This window comes from Salvelinus alpinus, chromosome 26, assembly GCF_045679555.1.
Source record: "Salvelinus alpinus chromosome 26, SLU_Salpinus.1, whole genome shotgun sequence".
Lineage (NCBI taxonomy): Eukaryota > Metazoa > Chordata > Actinopteri > Salmoniformes > Salmonidae > Salvelinus > Salvelinus alpinus.
Genome location: NC_092111.1, coordinates 15,975,647 through 15,995,693, shown reverse-complemented (window position 1 = coordinate 15,995,693; position 20,047 = coordinate 15,975,647). Strand labels below are relative to the sequence as shown.

Genomic DNA, 20,047 nt, shown 5'->3' with positions numbered 1-20,047 from the left:
CTGGATGGCAGTGTGTTTAAGGCGTTAGACTCATGATCGAAATTAAAATGTCCTTGTTGGTTCGAAACCTACATCTGGTAGAATGTTTGATTTGGATGTAATCAAGTTTCATTTACATATTGTCTGGATCAAAGCCAAAAGATCTGACTGTGTGCTCCTTATTCCATTTTGACTGGGCACTCGATTTCATTTTCTTTACACCAGGATGGCCGAGAGGTTAAGGCGTTGGACTTAAGATCCAATGGACATATGTCCTCGTGGGTTCGAACCCCACTCCTGGTAGAAGTTTATCTTTGATTTGGATGTTATCAATTGTTTGGATCAAAGCTGAAAGAATTGACTTTGTTCCCCTTATTCCGCCTTGACTAAGCAAGTGTTTATCCTTTAAAAACACAAAAGATGGCTGAGTGGTTAAGGTGTTAGAGTCATTATCAACTTAATTATTATTCTTCTTGCTTCGAAACCCCGTTCTTGTATTAAGTTTGATTTGGATGTCAACAAGTCTCGTTTAGATATTGTCTGGCTCAAAGCCAAAAGAACTGACTGTGTGCTCCTCATTCCAATTTCACTGGGCTCTTGATGATACTTTACTTACACCAGGATGGCTGAGTTGTTTAGACTGTTGGAATAAAAATCTGACGAACAGTATGTTTTTGTGGGTACCAACCCCATTCCTGGAAAAAGCTTACTTAGGATGTAATCAACCCTCATTTCACTCATTTACATTTAGCGTGGATCAAATCTGAAAGAAATGACTATGACAAGTTCTTCCATTTTTGACTCAGCTCTTGTTAATCTTTTAGAAACACCTGGATGGCAGTGTGTTTAAGGCGTTAGACTCATGATCGAAATTAAAATGTCCTTGTTGGTTCGAAACCTACATCTGGTAGAATGTTTGATTTGGATGTAATCAAGTTTCATTTACATATTGTCTGGATCAAAGCCAAAAGATCTGACTGTGTGCTCCTTATTCCATTTTGACTGGGCACTCGATTTCATGTTACTTTACACCAGGATGGCCGAGAGGTTAAGGCGTTGGACTTAAGATCCAATGGACATATGTCCTCGTGGGTTCGAACCCCACTCCTGGTAGAAGTTTATCTTTGATTTGGATGTTATCAATTGTTTGGATCAAAGCTGAAAGAATTGACTTTGTTCCCCTTATTCCGCCTTGACTAAGCAAGTGTTTATCCTTTAAAAACACAAAAGATGGCTGAGTGGTTAAGGTGTTAGAGTCATTATCAACTTAATTATTATTCTTCTTGCTTCGAAACCCCGTTCTTGTATTAAGTTTGATTTGGATGTCAACAAGTCTCGTTTAGATATTGTCTGGCTCAAAGCCAAAAGAACTGACTGTGTGCTCCTCATTCCAATTTCACTGGGCTCTTGATGATACTTTACTTACACCAGGATGGCTGAGTTGTTTAGACTGTTGGAATAAAAATCTGACGAACAGTATGTTTTTGTGGGTACCAACCCCATTCCTGGAAAAAGCTTACTTAGGATGTAATCAACCCTCATTTCACTCATTTACATTTAGCGTGGATCAAATCTGAAAGAAATGGCTATGACAAGTTCTTCCATTTTTGACTCAGCTCTTGTTAATCTTTTAGAAACACCTGGATGGCAGTGTGTTTAAGGCGTTAGACTCATGATCGAAATTAAAATGTCCTTGTTGGTTCGAAACCTACATCTGGTAGAATGTTTGATTTGGATGTAATCAAGTTTCATTTACATATTGTCTGGATCAAAGCCAAAAGATCTGACTGTGTGCTCCTTATTCCATTTTGACTGGGCACTCGATTTCATTTTCTTTACACCAGGATGGCCGAGAGGTTAAGGCGTTGGACTTAAGATCCAATGGACATATGTCCTCGTGGGTTCGAACCCCACTCCTGGTAGAAGTTTATCTTTGATTTGGATGTTATCAATTGTTTGGATCAAAGCTGAAAGAATTGACTTTGTTCCCCTTATTCCGCCTTGACTAAGCAAGTGTTTATCCTTTAAAAACACAAAAGATGGCTGAGTGGTTAAGGTGTTAGAGTCATTATCAACTTAATTATTATTCTTCTTGCTTCGAAACCCCGTTCTTGTATTAAGTTTGATTTGGATGTCAACAAGTCTCGTTTAGATATTGTCTGGCTCAAAGCCAAAAGAACTGACTGTGTGCTCCTCATTCCAATTTCACTGGGCTCTTGATGATACTTTACTTACACCAGGATGGCTGAGTTGTTTAGACTGTTGGAATAAAAATCTGACGAACAGTATGTTTTTGTGGGTACCAACCCCATTCCTGGAAAAAGCTTACTTAGGATGTAATCAACCCTCATTTCACTCATTTACATTTAGCGTGGATCAAATCTGAAAGAAATGACTATGACAAGTTCTTCCATTTTTGACTCAGCTCTTGTTAATCTTTTAGAAACACCTGGATGGCAGTGTGTTTAAGGCGTTAGACTCATGATCGAAATTAAAATGTCCTTGTTGGTTCGAAACCTACATCTGGTAGAATGTTTGATTTGGATGTAATCAAGTTTCATTTACATATTGTCTGGATCAAAGCCAAAAGATCTGACTGTGTGCTCCTTATTCCATTTTGACTGGGCACTCGATTTCATGTTACTTTACACCAGGATGGCCGAGAGGTTAAGGCGTTGGACTTAAGATCCAATGGACATATGTCCTCGTGGGTTCGAACCCCACTCCTGGTAGAAGTTTATCTTTGATTTGGATGTTATCAATTGTTTGGATCAAAGCTGAAAGAATTGACTTTGTTCCCCTTATTCCGCCTTGACTAAGCAAGTGTTTATCCTTTAAAAACACAAAAGATGGCTGAGTGGTTAAGGTGTTAGAGTCATTATCAACTTAATTATTATTCTTCTTGCTTCGAAACCCCGTTCTTGTATTAAGTTTGATTTGGATGTCAACAAGTCTCGTTTAGATATTGTCTGGCTCAAAGCCAAAAGAACTGACTGTGTGCTCCTCATTCCAATTTCACTGGGCTCTTGATGATACTTTACTTACACCAGGATGGCTGAGTTGTTTAGACTGTTGGAATAAAAATCTGACGAACAGTATGTTTTTGTGGGTACCAACCCCATTCCTGGAAAAAGCTTACTTAGGATGTAATCAACCCTCATTTCACTCATTTACATTTAGCGTGGATCAAATCTGAAAGAAATGGCTATGACAAGTTCTTCCATTTTTGACTCAGCTCTTGTTAATCTTTTAGAAACACCTGGATGGCAGTGTGTTTAAGGCGTTAGACTCATGATCGAAATTAAAATGTCCTTGTTGGTTCGAAACCTACATCTGGTAGAATGTTTGATTTGGATGTAATCAAGTTTCATTTACATATTGTCTGGATCAAAGCCAAAAGATCTGACTGTGTGCTCCTTATTCCATTTTGACTGGGCACTCGATTTCATTTTCTTTACACCAGGATGGCCGAGAGGTTAAGGCGTTGGACTTAAGATCCAATGGACATATGTCCTCGTGGGTTCGAACCCCACTCCTGGTAGAAGTTTATCTTTGATTTGGATGTTATCAATTGTTTGGATCAAAGCTGAAAGAATTGACTTTGTTCCCCTTATTCCGCCTTGACTAAGCAAGTGTTTATCCTTTAAAAACACAAAAGATGGCTGAGTGGTTAAGGTGTTAGAGTCATTATCAACTTAATTATTATTCTTCTTGCTTCGAAACCCCGTTCTTGTATTAAGTTTGATTTGGATGTCAACAAGTCTCGTTTAGATATTGTCTGGCTCAAAGCCAAAAGAACTGACTGTGTGCTCCTCATTCCAATTTCACTGGGCTCTTGATGATACTTTACTTACACCAGGATGGCTGAGTTGTTTAGACTGTTGGAATAAAAATCTGACGAACAGTATGTTTTTGTGGGTACCAACCCCATTCCTGGAAAAAGCTTACTTAGGATGTAATCAACCCTCATTTCACTCATTTACATTTAGCGTGGATCAAATCTGAAAGAAATGACTATGACAAGTTCTTCCATTTTTGACTCAGCTCTTGTTAATCTTTTAGAAACACCTGGATGGCAGTGTGTTTAAGGCGTTAGACTCATGATCGAAATTAAAATGTCCTTGTTGGTTCGAAACCTACATCTGGTAGAATGTTTGATTTGGATGTAATCAAGTTTCATTTACATATTGTCTGGATCAAAGCCAAAAGATCTGACTGTGTGCTCCTTATTCCATTTTGACTGGGCACTCGATTTCATTTTCTTTACACCAGGATGGCCGAGAGGTTAAGGCGTTGGACTTAAGATCCAATGGACATATGTCCTCGTGGGTTCGAACCCCACTCCTGGTAGAAGTTTATCTTTGATTTGGATGTTATCAATTGTTTGGATCAAAGCTGAAAGAATTGACTTTGTTCCCCTTATTCCGCCTTGACTAAGCAAGTGTTTATCCTTTAAAAACACAAAAGATGGCTGAGTGGTTAAGGTGTTAGAGTCATTATCAACTTAATTATTATTCTTCTTGCTTCGAAACCCCGTTCTTGTATTAAGTTTGATTTGGATGTCAACAAGTCTCGTTTAGATATTGTCTGGCTCAAAGCCAAAAGAACTGACTGTGTGCTCCTCATTCCAATTTCACTGGGCTCTTGATGATACTTTACTTACACCAGGATGGCTGAGTTGTTTAGACTGTTGGAATAAAAATCTGACGAACAGTATGTTTTTGTGGGTACCAACCCCATTCCTGGAAAAAGCTTACTTAGGATGTAATCAACCCTCATTTCACTCATTTACATTTAGCGTGGATCAAATCTGAAAGAAATGGCTATGACAAGTTCTTCCATTTTTGACTCAGCTCTTGTTAATCTTTTAGAAACACCTGGATGGCAGTGTGTTTAAGGCGTTAGACTCATGATCGAAATTAAAATGTCCTTGTTGGTTCGAAACCTACATCTGGTAGAATGTTTGATTTGGATGTAATCAAGTTTCATTTACATATTGTCTGGATCAAAGCCAAAAGATCTGACTGTGTGCTCCTTATTCCATTTTGACTGGGCACTCGATTTCATGTTCTTTACACCAGGATGGCCGAGAGGTTAAGGCGTTGGACTTAAGATCCAATGGACATATGTCCTCGTGGGTTCGAACCCCACTCCTGGTAGAAGTTTATCTTTGATTTGGATGTTATCAATTGTTTGGATCAAAGCTGAAAGAATTGACTTTGTTCCCCTTATTCCGCCTTGACTAAGCAAGTGTTTATCCTTTAAAAACACAAAAGATGGCTGAGTGGTTAAGGTGTTAGAGTCATTATCAACTTAATTATTATTCTTCTTGCTTCGAAACCCCGTTCTTGTATTAAGTTTGATTTGGATGTCAACAAGTCTCGTTTAGATATTGTCTGGCTCAAAGCCAAAAGAACTGACTGTGTGCTCCTCATTCCAATTTCACTGGGCTCTTGATGATACTTTACTTACACCAGGATGGCTGAGTTGTTTAGACTGTTGGAATAAAAATCTGACGAACAGTATGTTTTTGTGGGTACCAACCCCATTCCTGGAAAAAGCTTACTTAGGATGTAATCAACCCTCATTTCACTCATTTACATTTAGCGTGGATCAAATCTGAAAGAAATGACTATGACAAGTTCTTCCATTTTTGACTCAGCTCTTGTTAATCTTTTAGAAACACCTGGATGGCAGTGTGTTTAAGGCGTTAGACTCATGATCGAAATTAAAATGTCCTTGTTGGTTCGAAACCTACATCTGGTAGAATGTTTGATTTGGATGTAATCAAGTTTCATTTACATATTGTCTGGATCAAAGCCAAAAGATCTGACTGTGTGCTCCTTATTCCATTTTGACTGGGCACTCGATTTCATTTACTTTACACCAGGATGGCCGAGAGGTTAAGGCGTTGGACTTAAGATCCAATGGACATATGTCCTCGTGGGTTCGAACCCCACTCCTGGTAGAAGTTTATCTTTGATTTGGATGTTATCAATTGTTTGGATCAAAGCTGAAAGAATTGACTTTGTTCCCCTTATTCCGCCTTGACTAAGCAAGTGTTTATCCTTTAAAAACACAAAAGATGGCTGAGTGGTTAAGGTGTTAGAGTCATTATCAACTTAATTATTATTCTTCTTGCTTCGAAACCCCGTTCTTGTATTAAGTTTGATTTGGATGTCAACAAGTCTCGTTTAGATATTGTCTGGCTCAAAGCCAAAAGAACTGACTGTGTGCTCCTCATTCCAATTTCACTGGGCTCTTGATGATACTTTACTTACACCAGGATGGCTGAGTTGTTTAGACTGTTGGAATAAAAATCTGACGAACAGTATGTTTTTGTGGGTACCAACCCCATTCCTGGAAAAAGCTTACTTAGGATGTAATCAACCCTCATTTCACTCATTTACATTTAGCGTGGATCAAATCTGAAAGAAATGACTATGACAAGTTCTTCCATTTTTGACTCAGCTCTTGTTAATCTTTTAGAAACACCTGGATGGCAGTGTGTTTAAGGCGTTAGACTCATGATCGAAATTAAAATGTCCTTGTTGGTTCGAAACCTACATCTGGTAGAATGTTTGATTTGGATGTAATCAAGTTTCATTTACATATTGTCAAGATCAAAGCCAAAACATCTGACTGTGTGCTCCTTATTCCATTTTGACTGGGCACTCGATTTCATTTTCTTTACACCAGGATGGCCGAGAGGTTAAGGCGTTGGACTTAAGATCCAATGGACATATGTCCTCGTGGGTTCGAACCCCACTCCTGGTAGAAGTTTATCTTTGATTTGGATGTTATCAATTGTTTGGATCAAAGCTGAAAGAATTGACTTTGTTCCCCTTATTCCGCCTTGACTAAGCAAGTGTTTATCCTTGAGTGGTTAAGGTGTTAGAGTCATTATCAACTTAATTATTATTCTTCTTGCTTCGAAACCCCGTTCTTGTATTCAGTTTGATTTGGATGTCAACAAGTCTCGTTTAGATATTGTCTGGCTCAAAGCCAAAAGAACTGACTGTGTGCTCCTCATTCCAATTTCACTGGGCTCTTGATGATACTTTACTTACACCAGGATGGCTGAGTTGTTTAGACTGTTGGAATAAAAATCTGACGAACAGTATGTTTTTGTGGGTACCAACCCCATTCCTGGAAAAAGCTTACTTAGGATGTAATCAACCCTCATTTCACTCATTTACATTTAGCGTGGATCAAATCTGAAAGAAATGACTATGACAAGTTCTTCCATTTTTGACTCAGCTCTTGTTAATCTTTTAGAAACACCTGGATGGCAGTGTGTTTAAGGCGTTAGACTCATGATCGAAATTAAAATGTCCTTGTTGGTTCGAAACCTACATCTGGTAGAATGTTTGATTTGGATGTAATCAAGTTTCATTTACATATTGTCTGGATCAAAGCCAAAAGATCTGACTGTGTGCTCCTTATTCCATTTTGACTGGGCACTCGATTTCATTTACTTTACACCAGGATGGCCGAGAGGTTAAGGTGTTGGACTTAAGATCCAATGGACATATGTCCTCGTGGTTTCGAACCCCACTCCTGGTAGAAGTTTATCTTTGATTTGGATGTTATCAATTGTTTGGATCAAAGCTGAAAGAATTGACTTTGTTCCCCTTATTCCACCTTGACTAAGCAAGTGTTTATCCTTTAAAAACACAAAAGATGGCTGAGTGGTTAAGGTGTTAGAGTCATTATCAACTTAATTATTATTCTTCTTGCTTCGAAACCCCGTTCTTGTATTAAGTTTGATTTGGATGTCAACAAGTCTCGTTTAGATATTGTCTGGCTCAAAGCCAAAAGAACTGACTGTGTGCTCCTCATTCCAATTTCACTGGGCTCTTGATGATACTTTACTTACACCAGGATGGCTGAGTTGTTTAGACTGTTGGAATAAAAATCTGACGAACAGTATGTTTTTGTGGGTACCAACCCCATTCCTGGAAAAAGCTTACTTAGGATGTAATCAACCCTCATTTCACTCATTTACATTTAGCGTGGATCAAATCTGAAAGAAATGGCTATGACAAGTTCTTCCATTTTTGACTCAGCTCTTGTTAATCTTTTAGAAACACCTGGATGGCAGTGTGTTTAAGGCGTTAGACTCATGATCGAAATTAAAATGTCCTTGTTGGTTCGAAACCTACATCTGGTAGAATGTTTGATTTGGATGTAATCAAGTTTCATTTACATATTGTCTGGATCAAAGCCAAAAGATCTGACTGTGTGCTCCTTATTCCATTTTGACTGGGCACTCGATTTCATGGTCTTTACACCAGGATGGCCGAGAGGTTAAGGCGTTGGACTTAAGATCCAATGGACATATGTCCTCGTGGGTTCGAACCCCACTCCTGGTAGAAGTTTATCTTTGATTTGGATGTTATCAATTGTTTGTATCAAAGCTGAAAGAATTGACTTTGTTCCCCTTATTCCGCCTTGACTAAGCAAGTGTTTATCCTTGAGTGGTTAAGGTGTTAGAGTCATTATCAACTTAATTATTATTCTTCTTGCTTCGAAACCCCGTTCTTGTATTAAGTTTGATTTGGATGTCAACAAGTCTCGTTTAGATATTGTCTGGCTCAAAGCCAAAAGAACTGACTGTGTGCTCCTCATTCCAATTTCACTGGGCTCTTGATGATACTTTACTTACACCAGGATGGCTGAGTTGTTTAGACTGTTGGAATAAAAATCTGACGAACAGTATGTTTTTGTGGGTACCAACCCCATTCCTGGAAAAAGCTTACTTAGGATGTAATCAACCCTCATTTCACTCATTTACATTTAGCGTGGATCAAATCTGAAAGAAATGGCTATGACAAGTTCTTCCATTTTTGACTCAGCTCTTGTTAATCTTTTAGAAACACCTGGATGGCAGTGTGTTTAAGGCGTTAGACTCATGATCGAAATTAAAATGTCCTTGTTGGTTCGAAACCTACATCTGGTAGAATGTTTGATTTGGATGTAATCAAGTTTCATTTACATATTGTCTGGATCAAAGCCAAAAGATCTGACTGTGTGCTCCTTATTCCATTTTGACTGGGCACTCGATTTCATTTACTTTACACCAGGATGGCCGAGAGGTTAAGGCGTTGGACTTAAGATCCAATGGACATATGTCCTCGTGGGTTTGAACCCCACTCCTGGTAGCAGTTTATCTTTGATTTGGATGTTATCAATTGTTTGGATCAAAGCTGAAAGAATTGACTTTGTTCCCCTTATTCCGCCTTGACTAAGCAAGTGTTTATCCTTTAAAAACACAAAAGATGGCTGAGTGGTTAAGGTGTTAGAGTCATTATCAACTTAATTATTATTCTTCTTGCTTCGAAACCCCGTTCTTGTATTAAGTTTGATTTGGATGTCAACAAGTCTCGTTTAGATATTGTCTGGCTCAAAGCCAAAATAACTGACTGTGTGCTCCTCATTCCAATTTCACTGGGCTCTTGATGATACTTTACTTACACCAGGATGGCTGAGTTGTTTAGACTGTTGGAATAAAAATCTGACGAACAGTATGTTTTTGTGGGTACCAACCCCATTCCTGGAAAAAGCTTACTTAGGATGTAATCAACCCTCATTTCACTCATTTACATTTAGCGTGGATCAAATCTGAAAGAAATGACTATGACAAGTTCTTCCATTTTTGACTCAGCTCTTGTTAATCTTTTAGAAACACCTGGATGGCAGTGTGTTTAAGGCGTTAGACTCATGATCGAAATTAAAATGTCCTTGTTGGTTCGAAACCTACATCTGGTAGAATGTTTGATTTGGATGTAATCAAGTTTCATTTACATATTGTCTGGATCAAAGCCAAAAGATCTGACTGTGTGCTCCTTATTCCATTTTGACTGGGCACTCGATTTCATTTTCTTTACACCAGGATGGCCGAGAGGTTAAGGCGTTGGACTTAAGATCCAATGGACATATGTCCTCGTGGGTTCGAACCCCACTCCTGGTAGAAGTTTATCTTTGATTTGGATGTTATCAATTGTTTGGATCAAAGCTGAAAGAATTGACTTTGTTCCCCTTATTCCGCCTTGACTAAGCAAGTGTTTATCCTTGAGTGGTTAAGGTGTTAGAGTCATTATCAACTTAATTATTATTCTTCTTGCTTCGAAACCCCGTTCTTGTATTAAGTTTGATTTGGATGTCAACAAGTCTCGTTTAGATATTGTCTGGCTCAAAGCCAAAAGAACTGACTGTGTGCTCCTCATTCCAATTTCACTGGGCTCTTGATGATACTTTACTTACACCAGGATGGCTGAGTTGTTTAGACTGTTGGAATAAAAATCTGACGAACAGTATGTTTTTGTGGGTACCAACCCCATTCCTGGAAAAAGCTTACTTAGGATGTAATCAACCCTCATTTCACTCATTTACATTTAGCGTGGATCAAATCTGAAAGAAATGACTATGACAAGTTCTTCCATTTTTGACTCAGCTCTTGTTAATCTTTTAGAAACACCTGGATGGCAGTGTGTTTAAGGCGTTAGACTCATGATCGAAATTAAAATGTCCTTGTTGGTTCGAAACCTACATCTGGTAGAATGTTTGATTTGGATGTAATCAAGTTTCATTTACATATTGTCTGGATCAAAGCCAAAAGATCTGACTGTGTGCTCCTTATTCCATTTTGACTGGGCACTCGATTTCATTTACTTTACACCAGGATGGCCGAGAGGTTAAGGCGTTGGACTTAAGATCCAATGGACATATGTCCTCGTGGGTTCGAACCCCACTCCTGGTAGAAGTTTATCTTTGATTTGGATGTTATCAATTGTTTGGATCAAAGCTGAAAGAATTGACTTTGTTCCCCTTATTCCGCCTTGACTAAGCAAGTGTTTATCCTTTAAAAACACAAAAGATGGCTGAGTGGTTAAGGTGTTAGAGTCATTATCAACTTAATTATTATTCTTCTTGCTTCGAAACCCCGTTCTTGTATTAAGTTTGATTTGGATGTCAACAAGTCTCGTTTAGATATTGTCTGGCTCAAAGCCAAAAGAACTGACTGTGTGCTCCTCATTCCAATTTCACTGGGCTCTTGATGATACTTTACTTACACCAGGATGGCTGAGTTGTTTAGACTGTTGGAATAAAAATCTGACGAACAGTATGTTTTTGTGGGTACCAACCCCATTCCTGGAAAAAGCTTACTTAGGATGTAATCAACCCTCATTTCACTCATTTACATTTAGCGTGGATCAAATCTGAAAGAAATGGCTATGACAAGTTCTTCCATTTTTGACTCAGCTCTTGTTAATCTTTTAGAAACACCTGGATGGCAGTGTGTTTAAGGCGTTAGACTCATGATCGAAATTAAAATGTCCTTGTTGGTTCGAAACCTACATCTGGTAGAATGTTTGATTTGGATGTAATCAAGTTTCATTTACATATTGTCTGGATCAAAGCCAAAAGATCTGACTGTGTGCTCCTTATTCCATTTTGACTGGGCACTCGATTTCATTTTCTTTACACCAGGATGGCCGAGAGGTTAAGGCGTTGGACTTAAGATCCAATGGACATATGTCCTCGTGGGTTCGAACCCCACTCCTGGTAGAAGTTTATCTTTGATTTGGATGTTATCAATTGTTTGGATCAAAGCTGAAAGAATTGACTTTGTTCCCCTTATTCCGCCTTGACTAAGCAAGTGTTTATCCTTGAGTGGTTAAGGTGTTAGAGTCATTATCAACTTAATTATTATTCTTCTTGCTTCGAAACCCCGTTCTTGTATTAAGTTTGATTTGGATGTCAACAAGTCTCGTTTAGATATTGTCTGGCTCAAAGCCAAAAGAACTGACTGTGTGCTCCTCATTCCAATTTCACTGGGCTCTTGATGATACTTTACTTACACCAGGATGGCTGAGTTGTTTAGACTGTTGGAATAAAAATCTGACGAACAGTATGTTTTTGTGGGTACCAACCCCATTCCTGGAAAAAGCTTACTTAGGATGTAATCAACCCTCATTTCACTCATTTACATTTAGCGTGGATCAAATCTGAAAGAAATGGCTATGACAAGTTCTTCCATTTTTGACTCAGCTCTTGTTAATCTTTTAGAAACACCTGGATGGCAGTGTGTTTAAGGCGTTAGACTCATGATCGAAATTAAAATGTCCTTGTTGGTTCGAAACCTACATCTGGTAGAATGTTTGATTTGGATGTAATCAAGTTTCATTTACATATTGTCTGGATCAAAGCCAAAAGATCTGACTGTGTGCTCCTTATTCCATTTTGACTGGGCACTCGATTTCATGGTCTTTACACCAGGATGGCCGAGAGGTTAAGGCGTTGGACTTAAGATCCAATGGACATATGTCCTCGTGGGTTCGAACCCCACTCCTGGTAGAAGTTTATCTTTGATTTGGATGTTATCAATTGTTTGTATCAAAGCTGAAAGAATTGACTTTGTTCCCCTTATTCCGCCTTGACTAAGCAAGTGTTTATCCTTGAGTGGTTAAGGTGTTAGAGTCATTATCAACTTAATTATTATTCTTCTTGCTTCGAAACCCCGTTCTTGTATTAAGTTTGATTTGGATGTCAACAAGTCTCGTTTAGATATTGTCTGGCTCAAAGCCAAAAGAACTGACTGTGTGCTCCTCATTCCAATTTCACTGGGCTCTTGATGATACTTTACTTACACCAGGATGGCTGAGTTGTTTAGACTGTTGGAATAAAAATCTGACGAACAGTATGTTTTTGTGGGTACCAACCCCATTCCTGGAAAAAGCTTACTTAGGATGTAATCAACCCTCATTTCACTCATTTACATTTAGCGTGGATCAAATCTGAAAGAAATGGCTATGACAAGTTCTTCCATTTTTGACTCAGCTCTTGTTAATCTTTTAGAAACACCTGGATGGCAGTGTGTTTAAGGCGTTAGACTCATGATCGAAATTAAAATGTCCTTGTTGGTTCGAAACCTACATCTGGTAGAATGTTTGATTTGGATGTAATCAAGTTTCATTTACATATTGTCTGGATCAAAGCCAAAAGATCTGACTGTGTGCTCCTTATTCCATTTTGACTGGGCACTCGATTTCATGTTACTTTACACCAGGATGGCCGAGAGGTTAAGGCGTTGGACTTAAGATCCAATGGACATATGTCCTCGTGGGTTCGAACCCCACTCCTGGTAGAAGTTTATCTTTGATTTGGATGTTATCAATTGTTTGGATCAAAGCTGAAAGAATTGACTTTGTTCCCCTTATTCCGCTTGACTAAGCAAGTGTTTATCCTTTAAAAACACAAAAGATGGCTGAGTGGTTAAGGTGTTAGAGTCATTATCAACTTAATTATTATTCTTCTTGCTTCGAAACCCCGTTCTTGTATTAAGTTTGATTTGGATGTCAACAAGTCTCGTTTAGATATTGTCTGGCTCAAAGCCAAAATAACTGACTGTGTGCTCCTCATTCCAATTTCACTGGGCTCTTGATGATACTTTACTTACACCAGGATGGCTGAGTTGTTTAGACTGTTGGAATAAAAATCTGACGAACAGTATGTTTTTGTGGGTACCAACCCCATTCCTGGAAAAAGCTTACTTAGGATGTAATCAACCCTCATTTCACTCATTTACATTTAGCGTGGATCAAATCTGAAAGAAATGACTATGACAAGTTCTTCCATTTTTGACTCAGCTCTTGTTAATCTTTTAGAAACACCTGGATGGCAGTGTGTTTAAGGCGTTAGACTCATGATCGAAATTAAAATGTCCTTGTTGGTTCGAAACCTACATCTGGTAGAATGTTTGATTTGGATGTAATCAAGTTTCATTTACATATTGTCTGGATCAAAGCCAAAAGATCTGACTGTGTGCTCCTTATTCCATTTTGACTGGGCACTCGATTTCATTTTCTTTACACCAGGATGGCCGAGAGGTTAAGGCGTTGGACTTAAGATCCAATGGACATATGTCCTCGTGGGTTCGAACCCCACTCCTGGTAGAAGTTTATCTTTGATTTGGATGTTATCAATTGTTTGGATCAAAGCTGAAAGAATTGACTTTGTTCCCCTTATTCCGCCTTGACTAAGCAAGTGTTTATCCTTTAAAAACACAAAAGATGGCTGAGTGGTTAAGGTGTTAGAGTCATTATCAACTTAATTATTATTCTTCTTGCTTCGAAACCCCGTTCTTGTATTAAGTTTGATTTGGATGTCAACAAGTCTCGTTTAGATATTGTCTGGCTCAAAGCCAAAAGAACTGACTGTGTGCTCCTCATTCCAATTTCACTGGGCTCTTGATGATACTTTACTTACACCAGGATGGCTGAGTTGTTTAGACTGTTGGAATAAAAATCTGACGAACAGTATGTTTTTGTGGGTACCAACCCCATTCCTGGAAAAAGCTTACTTAGGATGTAATCAACCCTCATTTCACTCATTTACATTTAGCGTGGATCAAATCTGAAAGAAATGACTATGACAAGTTCTTCCATTTTTGACTCAGCTCTTGTTAATCTTTTAGAAACACCTGGATGGCAGTGTGTTTAAGGCGTTAGACTCATGATCGAAATTAAAATGTCCTTGTTGGTTCGAAACCTACATCTGGTAGAATGTTTGATTTGGATGTAATCAAGTTTCATTTACATATTGTCTGGATCAAAGCCAAAAGATCTGACTGTGTGCTCCTTATTCCATTTTGACTGGGCACTCGATTTCATTGTACTTTACACCAGGATGGCCGAGAGGTTAAGGCGTTGGACTTAAGATCCAATGGACATATGTCCTCGTGGGTTCGAACCCCACTCCTGGTAGAAGTTTATCTTTGATTTGGATGTTATCAATTGTTTGGATCAAAGCTGAAAGAATTGACTTTGTTCCCCTTATTCCGCCTTGACTAAGCAAGTGTTTATCCTTTAAAAACACAAAAGATGGCTGAGTGGTTAAGGTGTTAGAGTCATTATCAACTTAATTATTATTCTTCTTGCTTCGAAACCCCGTTCTTGTATTAAGTTTGATTTGGATGTCAACAAGTCTCGTTTAGATATTGTCTGGCTCAAAGCCAAAAGAACTGACTGTGTGCTCCTCATTCCAATTTCACTGGGCTCTTGATGATACTTTACTTACACCAGGATGGCTGAGTTGTTTAGACTGTTGGAATAAAAATCTGACGAACAGTATGTTTTTGTGGGTACCAACCCCATTCCTGGAAAAAGCTTACTTAGGATGTAATCAACCCTCATTTCACTCATTTACATTTAGCGTGGATCAAATCTGAAAGAAATGGCTATGACAAGTTCTTCCATTTTTGACTCAGCTCTTGTTAATCTTTTAGAAACACCTGGATGGCAGTGTGTTTAAGGCGTTAGACTCATGATCGAAATTAAAATGTCCTTGTTGGTTCGAAACCTACATCTGGTAGAATGTTTGATTTGGATGTAATCAAGTTTCATTTACATATTGTCTGGATCAAAGCCAAAAGATCTGACTGTGTGCTCCTTATTCCATTTTGACTGGGCACTCGATTTCATGGTCTTTACACCAGGATGGCCGAGAGGTTAAGGCGTTGGACTTAAGATCCAATGGACATATGTCCTCGTGGGTTCGAACCCCACTCCTGGTAGAAGTTTATCTTTGATTTGGATGTTATCAATTGTTTGGATCAAAGCTGAAAGAATTGACTTTGTTCCCCTTATTCCGCCTTGACTAAGCAAGTGTTTATCCTTGAGTGGTTAAGGTGTTAGAGTCATTATCAACTTAATTATTATTCTTCTTGCTTCGAAACCCCGTTCTTGTATTAAGTTTGATTTGGATGTCAACAAGTCTCGTTTAGATATTGTCTGGCTCAAAGCCAAAAGAACTGACTGTGTGCTCCTCATTCCAATTTCACTGGGCTCTTGATGATACTTTACTTACACCAGGATGGCTGAGTTGTTTAGACTGTTGGAATAAAAATCTGACGAACAGTATGTTTTTGTGGGTACCAACCCCATTCCTGGAAAAAGCTTACTTAGGATGTAATCAACCCTCATTTCACTCATTTACATTTAGCGTGGATCAAATCTGAAAGAAATGACTATGACAAGTTCTTCCATTTTTGACTCAGCTCTTGTTAATCTTTTAGAAACACCTGGATGGCAGTGTGTTTAAGGCGTTAGACTCATGATCGAAATTAAAATGTCCTTGTTGGTTCGAAACCTACATCTGGTAGAATGTTTGATTTGGATGTAATCAAGTTTCATTTACATATTGTCTGGATCAAAGCCAAAAGATCTGACTGTGTGCTCCTTATTCCATTTTGACTGGGCACTCGATTTCATGGTCTTTACACCAGGATGGCCGAGAGGTTAAGGCGTTGGACTTAAGATCCAATGGACATATGTCCTCGTGGGTTCGAACCCCACTCCTGGTAGAAGTTTATCTTTGATTTGGATGTTATCAATTGTTTGTATCAAAGCTGAAAGAATTGACTTTGTTCCCCTTATTCCGCCTTGACTAAGCAAGTGTTTATCCTTTAAAAACACAAAGATGGCTGAGTGGTTAAGGTGTTAGAGTCATTATCAACTTAATTATTATTCTTCTTGCTTCGAAACCCCGTTCTTGTATTAAGTTTGATTTGGATGTCAACAAGTCTCGTTTAGATATTGTCTGGCTCAAAGCCAAAAGAACTGACTGTGTGCTCCTCATTCCAATTTCACTGGGCTCTTGATGATACTTTACTTACACCAGGATGGCTGAGTTGTTTAGACTGTTGGAATAAAAATCTGACGAACAGTATGTTTTTGTGGGTACCAACCCCATTCCTGGAAAAAGCTTACTTAGGATGTAATCAACCCTCATTTCACTCATTTACATTTAGCGTGGATCAAATCTGAAAGAAATGGCTATGACAAGTTCTTCCATTTTTGACTCAGCTCTTGTTAATCTTTTAGAAACACCTGGATGGCAGTGTGTTTAAGGCGTTAGACTCATGATCGAAATTAAAATGTCCTTGTTGGTTCGAAACCTACATCTGGTAGAATGTTTGATTTGGATGTAATCAAGTTTCATTTACATATTGTCTGGATCAAAGCCAAAAGATCTGACTGTGTGCTCCTTATTCCATTTTGACTGGGCACTCGATTTCATGTTCTTTACACCAGGATGGCCGAGAGGTTAAGGCGTTGGACTTAAGATCCAATGGACATATGTCCTCGTGGGTTCGAACCCCACTCCTGGTAGAAGTTTATCTTTGATTTGGATGTTATCAATTGTTTGGATCAAAGCTGAAAGAATTGACTTTGTTCCCCTTATTCCGCCTTGACTAAGCAAGTGTTTATCCTTTAAAAACACAAAAGATGGCTGAGTGGTTAAGGTGTTAGAGTCATTATCAACTTAATTATTATTCTTCTTGCTTCGAAACCCCGTTCTTGTATTAAGTTTGATTTGGATGTCAACAAGTCTCGTTTAGATATTGTCTGGCTCAAAGCCAAAAGAACTGACTGTGTGCTCCTCATTCCAATTTCACTGGGCTCTTGATGATACTTTACTTACACCAGGATGGCTGAGTTGTTTAGACTGTTGGAATAAAAATCTGACGAACAGTATGTTTTTGTGGGTACCAACCCCATTCCTGGAAAAAGCTTACTTAGGATGTAATCAACCCTCATTTCACTCATTTACATTTAGCGTGGATCAAATCTGAAAGAAATGACTATGACAAGTTCTTCCATTTTTGACTCAGCTCTTGTTAATCTTTTAGAAACACCTGGATGGCAGTGTGTTTAAGGCGTTAGACTCATGATCGAAATTAAAATGTCCTTGTTGGTTCGAAACCTACATCTGGTAGAATGTTTGATTTGGATGTAATCAAGTTTCATTTACATATTGTCTGGATCAAAGCCAAAAGATCTGACTGTGTGCTCCTTATTCCATTTTGACTGGGCACTCGATTTCATGGTCTTTACACCAGGATGGCCGAGAGGTTAAGGCGTTGGACTTAAGATCCAATGGACATATGTCCTCGTGGGTTCGAACCCCACTCCTGGTAGAAGTTTATCTTTGATTTGGATGTTATCAATTGTTTGTATCAAAGCTGAAAGAATTGACTTTGTTCCCCTTATTCCGCCTTGACTAAGCAAGTGTTTATCCTTGAGTGGTTAAGGTGTTAGAGTCATTATCAACTTAATTATTATTCTTCTTGCTTCGAAACCCCGTTCTTGTATTAAGTTTGATTTGGATGTCAACAAGTCTCGTTTAGATATTGTCTGGCTCAAAGCCAAAAGAACTGACTGTGTGCTCCTCATTCCAATTTCACTGGGCTCTTGATGATACTTTACTTACACCAGGATGGCTGAGTTGTTTAGACTGTTGGAATAAAAATCTGACGAACAGTATGTTTTTGTGGGTACCAACCCCATTCCTGGAAAAAGCTTACTTAGGATGTAATCAACCCTCATTTCACTCATTTACATTTAGCGTGGATCAAATCTGAAAGAAATGGCTATGACAAGTTCTTCCATTTTTGACTCAGCTCTTGTTAATCTTTTAGAAACACCTGGATGGCAGTGTGTTTAAGGCGTTAGACTCATGATCGAAATTAAAATGTCCTTGTTGGTTCGAAACCTACATCTGGTAGAATGTTTGATTTGGATGTAATCAAGTTTCATTTACATATTGTCTGGATCAAAGCCAAAAGATCTGACTGTGTGCTCCTTATTCCATTTTGACTGGGCACTCGATTTCATTTACTTTACACCAGGATGGCCGAGAGGTTAAGGCGTTGGACTTAAGATCCAATGGACATATGTCCTCGTGGGTTCGAACCCCACTCCTGGTAGAAGTTTATCTTTGATTTGGATGTTATCAATTGTTTGGATCAAAGCTGAAAGAATTGACTTTGTTCCCCTTATTCCGCCTTGACTAAGCAAGTGTTTATCCTTTAAAAACACAAAAGATGGCTGAGTGGTTAAGGTGTTAGAGTCATTATCAACTTAATTATTATTCTTCTTGCTTCGAAACCCCGTTCTTGTATTAAGTTTGATTTGGATGTCAACAAGTCTCGTTTAGATATTGTCTGGCTCAAAGCCAAAAGAACTGACTGTGTGCTCCTCATTCCAATTTCACTGGGCTCTTGATGATACTTTACTTACACCAGGATGGCTGAGTTGTTTAGACTGTTGGAATAAAAATCTGACGAACAGTATGTTTTTGTGGGTACCAACCCCATTCCTGGAAAAAGCTTACTTAGGATGTAATCAACCCTCATTTCACTCATTTACATTTAGCGTGGATCAAATCTGAAAGAAATGACTATGACAAGTTCTTCCATTTTTGACTCAGCTCTTGTTAATCTTTTAGAAACACCTGGATGGCAGTGTGTTTAAGGCGTTAGACTCATGATCGAAATTAAAATGTCCTTGTTGGTTCGAAACCTACATCTGGTAGAATGTTTGATTTGGATGTAATCAAGTTTCATTTACATATTGTCTGGATCAAAGCCAAAAGATCTGACTGTGTGCTCCTTATTCCATTTTGACTGGGCACTCGATTTCATGGTCTTTACACCAGGATGGCCGAGAGGTTAAGGCGTTGGACTTAAGATCCAATGGACATATGTCCTCGTGGGTTCGAACCCCACTCCTGGTAGAAGTTTATCTTTGATTTGGATGTTATCAATTGTTTGGATCAAAGCTGAAAGAATTGACTTTGTTCCCCTTATTCCGCCTTGACTAAGCAAGTGTTTATCCTTGAGTGGTTAAGGTGTTAGAGTCATTATCAACTTAATTATTATTCTTCTTGCTTCGAAACCCCGTTCTTGTATTAAGTTTGATTTGGATGTCAACAAGTCTCGTTTAGATATTGTCTGGCTCAAAGCCAAAAGAACTGACTGTGTGCTCCTCATTCCAATTTCACTGGGCTCTTGATGATACTTTACTTACACCAGGATGGCTGAGTTGTTTAGACTGTTGGAATAAAAATCTGACGAACAGTATGTTTTTGTGGGTACCAACCCCATTCCTGGAAAAAGCTTACTTAGGATGTAATCAACCCTCATTTCACTCATTTACATTTAGCGTGGATCAAATCTGAAAGAAATGGCTATGACAAGTTCTTCCATTTTTGACTCAGCTCT

General features: G+C 38.6%; 25 non-coding genes across 25 annotated transcripts; all 25 read left to right on the top strand.

Annotated features, from left to right (window-relative positions):
* The first annotated feature begins 199 nt into the window (after positions 1–199).
* On the top strand, positions 200–282 carry trnal-uaa (transfer RNA leucine (anticodon UAA)). The gene has a single exon. It is a non-coding gene; the product is annotated as a tRNA-Leu (tRNA).
* Positions 283–1,009: 727 nt separating this feature from the next.
* On the top strand, positions 1,010–1,092 carry trnal-uaa (transfer RNA leucine (anticodon UAA)). Its single transcript has one exon. It is a non-coding gene; the product is annotated as a tRNA-Leu (tRNA).
* Positions 1,093–1,818: 726 nt separating this feature from the next.
* trnal-uaa (transfer RNA leucine (anticodon UAA)) lies at positions 1,819–1,901 on the top strand. The gene has a single exon. It is a non-coding gene; the product is annotated as a tRNA-Leu (tRNA).
* Positions 1,902–2,628: 727 nt separating this feature from the next.
* Positions 2,629–2,711, top strand: trnal-uaa (transfer RNA leucine (anticodon UAA)). The gene has a single exon. It is a non-coding gene; the product is annotated as a tRNA-Leu (tRNA).
* Positions 2,712–3,437: 726 nt separating this feature from the next.
* On the top strand, positions 3,438–3,520 carry trnal-uaa (transfer RNA leucine (anticodon UAA)). Its single transcript has one exon. It is a non-coding gene; the product is annotated as a tRNA-Leu (tRNA).
* A 726-nt stretch (positions 3,521–4,246) lies between these two features.
* Positions 4,247–4,329, top strand: trnal-uaa (transfer RNA leucine (anticodon UAA)). The gene has a single exon. It is a non-coding gene; the product is annotated as a tRNA-Leu (tRNA).
* A 726-nt stretch (positions 4,330–5,055) lies between these two features.
* On the top strand, positions 5,056–5,138 carry trnal-uaa (transfer RNA leucine (anticodon UAA)). The gene has a single exon. It is a non-coding gene; the product is annotated as a tRNA-Leu (tRNA).
* Positions 5,139–5,864: 726 nt separating this feature from the next.
* Positions 5,865–5,947, top strand: trnal-uaa (transfer RNA leucine (anticodon UAA)). Its single transcript has one exon. It is a non-coding gene; the product is annotated as a tRNA-Leu (tRNA).
* A 726-nt stretch (positions 5,948–6,673) lies between these two features.
* Positions 6,674–6,756, top strand: trnal-uaa (transfer RNA leucine (anticodon UAA)). The gene has a single exon. It is a non-coding gene; the product is annotated as a tRNA-Leu (tRNA).
* A 706-nt stretch (positions 6,757–7,462) lies between these two features.
* Positions 7,463–7,545, top strand: trnal-uaa (transfer RNA leucine (anticodon UAA)). The gene has a single exon. It is a non-coding gene; the product is annotated as a tRNA-Leu (tRNA).
* A 726-nt stretch (positions 7,546–8,271) lies between these two features.
* trnal-uaa (transfer RNA leucine (anticodon UAA)) lies at positions 8,272–8,354 on the top strand. The gene has a single exon. It is a non-coding gene; the product is annotated as a tRNA-Leu (tRNA).
* Positions 8,355–9,060: 706 nt separating this feature from the next.
* Positions 9,061–9,143, top strand: trnal-uaa (transfer RNA leucine (anticodon UAA)). Its single transcript has one exon. It is a non-coding gene; the product is annotated as a tRNA-Leu (tRNA).
* Positions 9,144–9,869: 726 nt separating this feature from the next.
* Positions 9,870–9,952, top strand: trnal-uaa (transfer RNA leucine (anticodon UAA)). Its single transcript has one exon. It is a non-coding gene; the product is annotated as a tRNA-Leu (tRNA).
* Positions 9,953–10,658: 706 nt separating this feature from the next.
* On the top strand, positions 10,659–10,741 carry trnal-uaa (transfer RNA leucine (anticodon UAA)). The gene has a single exon. It is a non-coding gene; the product is annotated as a tRNA-Leu (tRNA).
* Positions 10,742–11,467: 726 nt separating this feature from the next.
* trnal-uaa (transfer RNA leucine (anticodon UAA)) lies at positions 11,468–11,550 on the top strand. Its single transcript has one exon. It is a non-coding gene; the product is annotated as a tRNA-Leu (tRNA).
* Positions 11,551–12,256: 706 nt separating this feature from the next.
* Positions 12,257–12,339, top strand: trnal-uaa (transfer RNA leucine (anticodon UAA)). Its single transcript has one exon. It is a non-coding gene; the product is annotated as a tRNA-Leu (tRNA).
* Positions 12,340–13,046: 707 nt separating this feature from the next.
* trnal-uaa (transfer RNA leucine (anticodon UAA)) lies at positions 13,047–13,129 on the top strand. Its single transcript has one exon. It is a non-coding gene; the product is annotated as a tRNA-Leu (tRNA).
* Positions 13,130–13,854: 725 nt separating this feature from the next.
* trnal-uaa (transfer RNA leucine (anticodon UAA)) lies at positions 13,855–13,937 on the top strand. Its single transcript has one exon. It is a non-coding gene; the product is annotated as a tRNA-Leu (tRNA).
* Positions 13,938–14,664: 727 nt separating this feature from the next.
* Positions 14,665–14,747, top strand: trnal-uaa (transfer RNA leucine (anticodon UAA)). Its single transcript has one exon. It is a non-coding gene; the product is annotated as a tRNA-Leu (tRNA).
* A 726-nt stretch (positions 14,748–15,473) lies between these two features.
* trnal-uaa (transfer RNA leucine (anticodon UAA)) lies at positions 15,474–15,556 on the top strand. Its single transcript has one exon. It is a non-coding gene; the product is annotated as a tRNA-Leu (tRNA).
* Positions 15,557–16,262: 706 nt separating this feature from the next.
* trnal-uaa (transfer RNA leucine (anticodon UAA)) lies at positions 16,263–16,345 on the top strand. Its single transcript has one exon. It is a non-coding gene; the product is annotated as a tRNA-Leu (tRNA).
* Positions 16,346–17,070: 725 nt separating this feature from the next.
* On the top strand, positions 17,071–17,153 carry trnal-uaa (transfer RNA leucine (anticodon UAA)). The gene has a single exon. It is a non-coding gene; the product is annotated as a tRNA-Leu (tRNA).
* Positions 17,154–17,879: 726 nt separating this feature from the next.
* trnal-uaa (transfer RNA leucine (anticodon UAA)) lies at positions 17,880–17,962 on the top strand. The gene has a single exon. It is a non-coding gene; the product is annotated as a tRNA-Leu (tRNA).
* Positions 17,963–18,668: 706 nt separating this feature from the next.
* Positions 18,669–18,751, top strand: trnal-uaa (transfer RNA leucine (anticodon UAA)). The gene has a single exon. It is a non-coding gene; the product is annotated as a tRNA-Leu (tRNA).
* Positions 18,752–19,477: 726 nt separating this feature from the next.
* On the top strand, positions 19,478–19,560 carry trnal-uaa (transfer RNA leucine (anticodon UAA)). The gene has a single exon. It is a non-coding gene; the product is annotated as a tRNA-Leu (tRNA).
* The last annotated feature ends 487 nt before the right edge of the window (positions 19,561–20,047 follow it).